Source organism: Capsicum annuum, chromosome 9 (genome assembly GCF_002878395.1).
Source record: "Capsicum annuum cultivar UCD-10X-F1 chromosome 9, UCD10Xv1.1, whole genome shotgun sequence".
NCBI lineage: Eukaryota > Viridiplantae > Streptophyta > Magnoliopsida > Solanales > Solanaceae > Capsicum > Capsicum annuum.
The window spans coordinates 90,045,396-90,052,786 of record NC_061119.1 but is presented as its reverse complement, the minus strand read 5'-3'; positions in this window follow the sequence as shown (position 1 = coordinate 90,052,786).

Sequence of the window (7,391 nt, the reverse complement as noted above, 5' to 3'; positions counted from 1 at the left end):
TGAGACATAACGACTAACACTAATACTGTGATAACATAATTACTGAATTTAAATATAACTGATAACATGAGTGACTATATCTGACAGTCCTGAATCTGATGGAACTTTCAGAGTTTCGTACCGTATCTAAGTTGACTGTATCTGACAGTTTTGAAATCTGAAGAACTATATGAGTTTTATTACTAAGACATATTGACTATATCTGATAGTCCTGATTCTATAACATTAAACTGTGGGAAGTAGTTATCTAACCGACATACCCTTAAAATGCCATTATGGCTGAGTTGAGGTCCAATCTGTAATCCCAATTGGAAGGTGTCAATACTGCACCGCTGGTAAGGATAAGCTGTGGGCAACCCTCAACTGATAATGTCCCTAAAAGATAATGGTGGGGCCCTTATCTGACAGTGCTTATCCACCTTATCAACCCGCATCGAACAGTGTTGATATCTCAACCTATGCTGGCCACATAGTTTTAGAATGCGAGGATGACTTTTAAGAATTAGACCCTCATCTGATATAGTATGTGTTCCCATCCTTGGGTTCACTTGGTGCTAATTTCTACCCCATCTGAATAGACTCTGAACATGATTTACTGAACTAAACATGGGCTGAGTTATTGAATTCTGTTGACTAAAAAAATTCTACTGATATTTGACAACTGATTGAGTTTATGAGATCATGCAGATTTCCTGAGTCATAAGACTTTTTGAAGTCTAAGGATTCATAGCTTGACTGACAGTATCGTGAAAACATGACATGGCTCTAGGCACATAGCTAATGTTTCGGGTACGAGTACCCCCAGAACTCGATCGAAGGAAACTGACAAAGAATAACTTACTTGAACATATAACTAACATCATAATCCATAATACATTTATAGAAGCATTTCATCAAAACATGTGATAGGCATAACTTGTAATTACATTAGGATTTCATAGTATCATGCTAGTTAGGCACTTTTCCTTCATTTAGGCATTTAATCAAATATATTGTAGGCATAGTACATGTAAACATCATTGTACAATAATTAAACATCATGGTTTAATTCTAATTTCATCATTCAAGGGTTTAGTCATAGGTTTGTATGAATCTATGGCTATAATAATTTAACCCACATAGAATTTATCACCCAATATGAAGTACAATTCAATTTCTCATTATCCACATGAACAAGAGCAACCCAATCATGAAATTCATAAGAAAATCCACAAACTTGAATTTAGAAAAAAAGGATTCTTAGGCTTCATGGATGAAAGGAGTCCATGAATGAACACTATGCATACCTTAGTTTGTGATTTGTGAGGATTGACGGTGAAACCTTCTTGAATTTGAATCCCCAATAGAAACCCTTGCTTGTTCTTGAGAGAAACTTGAGAGAAGAGATTGTATTTTGGGTGAAAAGTGTCCGAATCACGTGTTAAAGTGCTTAAATAGGGGTAGGAAATTAACAATTTTAACCCTAGACGTGTCTTGTAAATTCGATAAAAATTTCCCAAATTGGACCTTGGGATGACGCGGCGCTATTGCGTCGTGTCACTAGACTTTGACAATTGGGAAATTAAGGGATTGCACGATGTCAGGCCATCGCGTTTCCACTTCTTTTGTGACCTAGAACTTTTGTGCGATGCGGGGGAAATCGCGCAGACACTGGAAAATGGATAATTCTGAAGTTGGGCCTTGGCGTGACGCGCCATAATCACGGACCCTTACTGGAATTTTCCAAATGCCATTTCCTTTTGTGGCGTGGCACTTCACTGACTAATATGACACTGTTTTACAATGGAAACTTGAAATAGTCATAACTTCTGACCCAGTAATTAGATTTGGGCGAATCTTATATCGATGGAAAGCTAATTGAATTTTCCACTTGAAAAAAGTGAAAAATCTTGAAAATTCCTTATGAAATAATCATCATTTAGTTTAGAAGCTAAGAATAGAGATTCTTGAGATAAAATTAGCTAGAAAAAATTATGAGGTATTACAATATCTCTCCCTTGAGAACATTTGTCCTCGAATGAGACTGACTGAGAGGGGAGAAAAGACAACTGACATGCATACTGAGCATGAATAACTGGAACATGATCTGATGACTGACATGACTGACAAGTTGAACATATAATACTGAACATGCATATCTGATACATGTGTAACTAATTCATGAATGCATGACTGAGTGTACTGAAGAACTAAGTTTCTCACAATGAGAATGCATGTCTGATGGATAATTACATAACTGAACTGATACATGGGTGCATGGCTGAATATACAATGGTACTTGATACCAAGTTTATAATAGGAACATGAGCATGAAACTGCATACCAAGTTTGTGATGAACACTGAACATGAAACCGAGTAAGATTAAGGAGAACTGTTACCTTCAGCTTGATCTGAGTTGGCAAAGAAGAGGTGAGAATACTTGGTACGTGTGTCTGCCTCTGCTTCCCAAGTAGCTCCCTCGATGGACTAATTTTGCCAAAGAACCTTAACTAGAGGGACTTCTTTGTTCCTCAATCTACGAGTCTAATAGTCTAAGATTTTGACTGGAATCTCTTCATAAAAGAGAGTGTTCTGAACATCAATTCTCTGAATAGGGACTACAACTGATGGGTAACCTATGCACTTCTTGAGCAAAGAGACATGAAAGATTGGATGAACTGAGGCTAGATCTAAAGGAAATTCAAGCTCATAGGCTACCTTGCCAAAGCGTCTGAGAATCTTGAAGGGACCAATATATCAGGGACTGAGCTTTCCCTTCTTGATGAATCTCTTTACTCCCTTCATGGGAGAGATCTTTAGATAGACATGAACACCAATCTCAAACTCAAGATCTTTTCTATGAACATCTACATAAGACTTCTATCGGCTCTGAGCAGCCCAGATCTTTCTCTAATATACTGAACTTTTTCTAAGGCATCGAATACCAAGTTAGGACCTATGACAGAGGCCTCACTAACTTCGAACCAACCAATTGTAGATCTACATCTCCTACCATAGAGATCTTTAAATGGAGCCACCTGAATACTGGAATTATAGCTGTTGTTGTATGAAAACTCAATCAAAGGTAAGTGGTCTTCCCAACTTTCTTTGAAATCGATTGCACACGCCCTTAGCATATCTTCTAATATCTGGATGGTCCTTTCTTCTTGACCATCTGTCTGAGGATAAAAGGCGGTACTAAGATAAACTTGGGTAGTAAGACCCTTTTGGAATGCTATTTAGAAATGAGAGGTGAACTGGGTACCTCTGTCTAAGATAATGGACAACGAAACACCGTGCAATCTGACTAACTCCTTGATGTAGAGTTTGGCATAATCCTTGGCTAAATAAGAGGTATGAACTGGAAGAAAATGAGATGATTTGTTCGTTCTATCTATAATGACCCAAACTGAATTATGCTGATGACCAGTTCAAGGCAAACCTGTCACGAAGTCCATGTTCACAACTTTCCACTTCCAAGTAGGAATACTGAACTCCTGCATGGACCCACTAATCTTTTGATGCTCTATCTTAACCTGCTGGCATATAGAGAACTTAGCCACAAACTCTGTAATGACTCTCTTCATCCCACTCCACTAATAGATTTCCCGCAAGTTACGGTACATCTTTGTGGCCCTTGGATGAATAGAGTAGTGCGCACTATGTGCTTCTGCAAGAATCTACTGCCTTAAGTAATCTATATCTCGAATATAGAGATGACCCTAACAACGAAGGACATTATCTCCCCCTTGGGAGAAAACCTCTACTTTCTATTCCTGGACTGACTCTTTCAACTTGAAAAGGCTGGGATCTCTATCTCGCTTTTTTTTTACCTCGGAAACTAGAGATGATTCTGAACTACTCTGAACCCATATATCACCATCTTCTGTATTGACTAAACAAACGCCTAGTCTGGTAAGCTGATGGACTTCCTGCACTAACTTCTTTTTACTGTCCTCAACATGAGAAACACTACCGATGGATAGTCTACTGAAAGCGTCGGCCACTATATTGGCCTTTTCCCGGATGATAAAGGATACTCATATCATAATCTTTCAAGAGCTCTAACCACCTTCTCTGGCGAAGATTGAGATCTTTCTGAGAAAAGACATACTGAAGACTTTTATGATCGGTAAACACATCTACATGAACACTATATAGATAATGCCTCCAAATATTCAAGGCAAATACTATGGTTGCTAACTCAAGATCATGAGTAGGATAATTCCTCTCATGGGGATTAAGCTGCCTGGAGGCATAGGCTATGACCTTACCATGCTGCATGAGGACACAAGCCAAACCTACTTTGGATGCATCATAATACTATGGCTGCTAATACTGGAACTGATGTGAGTCGAGTCTTTAACTCTTGAAAACTCTTCTCATAAGGATATGACCACTGAAACTTGACTTTCCTTTGAGTCAATATGTTCGTAGGGGATGCAATAGAAGAAAATCCCTCAACAAACCTCCTGTAATAGCCAGTCAAACCTAAGAAACTCCTGATATCTGATGGAGAGACAGGTTTGGGCCAGTTTCTTACTGCTTCGATCTTTTATAGATCAACTCTAATGCCATCATCGAAAATAATATGACCAAGGAATGCTACCGACCTTAGCCAAAATTTGGACTTACTGAATTGGCGAATAGCTAATGATCTCTGAGAGTCTGAAGTACTGTTCTAAGATGGTCTGCATGATCTTGCTTACTATGGGAATAAACCAGAATATCATCTATGAAGACTATGACGAACATGTCCAAGTACTGCTTGAACACACGGTTCAGCAAGTCCATAAAAGCTGCTGGCGTATTAGTAAGACAAAGGACATAACTAAGAATTCGAAATGACCATATCGAGTACGGAAAGCTGTTTTTACAATGTCATATTCTCTAACTCTGAGGTAATGATAGCTAGATCTGAGGACTATCTTAGAGAAATAACTGGCACCCTAAAGTTGATCAAACAAGTCATCGATTCTGTAAAGAGGATACTTGTTATTGATCGTGACCTTCTTGAGTTGATGGTAGTCTACACACATCCTAAGAGAACCGTCTTTCTTGAGCATGAATAATACTGGAGTGCCCCATGGGGAAATGTTGGGCCTGATAAATCCCTTATCTAAGAGATCCTTTAATTGTTCTTTTAGTTCTTTAAGTTCTGCTTGTGACATTCCGAATGATGGAATAAATATTGGCTGAGTATCTAGAAGAAGATCAATGCCAAAGTCTATTTCCTTTTCGGGAGGAATTCTTGGAAGATCTTCGAGAAAGACATCTAAATATTCAGCTACAACTGGAACTAATTCAAGGTTGGGAGTTTTGAAACTAGTGTCCTTAACTCGAACAAGATGATAGATACATCCTTTAGATATTATTTTTTGTGCCCGAAGGTAAGAAACAAGCTGACCTTTGAACGCTAAAGTACTACCCTTCCAATCAAGGACGGGTTCATTCGGAAACTGAAAATAGACTATTCTATTTCTGCAGTCGACTGTAGCATAGCAGTAATGAAGCCAATCTATGCCGAGAATGACATCAAAATAAGTTATCTATAATTCAACTAAGTTTGTAGAAGTGACTTTCTAAAATATCATAACTGGGCAGTTCCTGTATACCCATCGGGCTATGATGGTTTTACCCATTGGGGTAAAGACTAAAAAGGAATCTACTAGGATTTCAGGACTGATTTCAAAATTGCCTACTATATAGGGAGTAACAAAAGACAAAGAAGCTCCTGGATCTAGTAAAGTGTAAACATACACATGAAAGATTTGTAATGTACCAGTAACCACATTAGGAGAATTTTCCTAATCCTGTTGGGACTGAAGAGCATAGAGATGATTTAGGCGTTGCCCACTAGTAGCACTGGTGGTGGCACCCTGCTGATTCAGGTAACTAAACTGAGCTGAGAAGCGGAGATAACTCTGATAACCTGACTGAGGGTAGTCTCTGACTCTATGGCCTAGCTTGCCATAATCAAAACAGAAATCGCTACCAGCTCTGCAAGCACCCTGGGGTTCTTACCATAAGTCTGACAAAGGGGATTAGTTCAGGCATTGCTAACACCGCCCTAAGACCTAGAGACTAGGGCCCTATCTCTATTACCCTCCCTGGATTTATGAACTGGAGCACTGGCTGAAGAAGGTGCTGGAACTGATGACTTAGGACAAAACTGGGAATGGTTTCCTCCTTCTGATTTAGGCTGAGAGAAGTTGAAACTACCTGTCTTCGCTCTCTTATTCTGCTTCTCCCTCTGCTTAATCTTCTGCTCTTTTATCTGCTGAGCATGAGTCATGAGCCTGGCTAAAGTTATGTCACTATTCAACATGGCGAATCTGTACTTATTAACCATGCTATCATTCACCCCTAAAACAAACTTACTCATCTTGACTCTGCTAGCTGCAACCACATAAGGGACATATTTGGCTAATTGAGTAAACTTAAGAGAATACTCTTTCATCATCATATTACCCTGATTGAGGTTGATGAATTCTAGCCCCTTAGCCTCTCTAAGATCTTGGGGAAAGAATCTTTCTAAGAATGTAGTGACAAAATCCTCATACTCCATAGGACCTGCATTATCTGACCTCTCTGACTTCCATTGTTAAAACCAAGTATAAGCCACATCCTGCAACTGATATGCAGATAGCTCAGAACTCTCAATAGTAGTCACCCCCATGATGTCTGTCACCTTCTAAACCTGATCAATAAATTCTTGAGGGTTCTCATCTACCTTAGACCCAAGAAAGGATGGAGGATTCATTCGGGTGAAGTCTCGAATCCTAGCTGCGGCTGAATTGGCCACTGGATTGGCCAGAATAACTATTGGTCATTCATTTTGAGCGGCAACTGACTGAGCAAGAGTAGTAAATATGGCCTTGAACTCCGCATGAGAAATATGATTGCCCAAAGGATCTTCGGGTTGAGAAGCTGACTGATTTTTGTTTCTTCTTTTAGGAGGCATGTTCTATAGAAGAAAAAGAGAAACAAATTAGACTGAGAGATTTACTTGAGATTATGCTCACTGGCATGAAATTAATACCGAAAGAAGGGAAACTGTTCCTAAAATATTTTATAGCCTCTTGCACATAAATTTGGCACGCAACACACCCATGTACAAGACTCTACTAGATGCGGCCTTCATACTTCCTAGGACTCTATTGAATATTAGGCTTTGATACCAAGTTTGTAATGCCCTAAGCCTAGTTCTCCAAATGCTACACAACGCTCATAATCCCGAAGGACCATAAGCTAACCCATGACTGATATCTGTACCTGTACACTGCATAATATGACATAATAATGCAAAAACATGCACTGAAAGGCCATAAGGTTCAATACTAAACATGATCTAAATAATATAACATCTGTATGGGATAATAGAATTCCCAAAACAAAACTGAACATACTG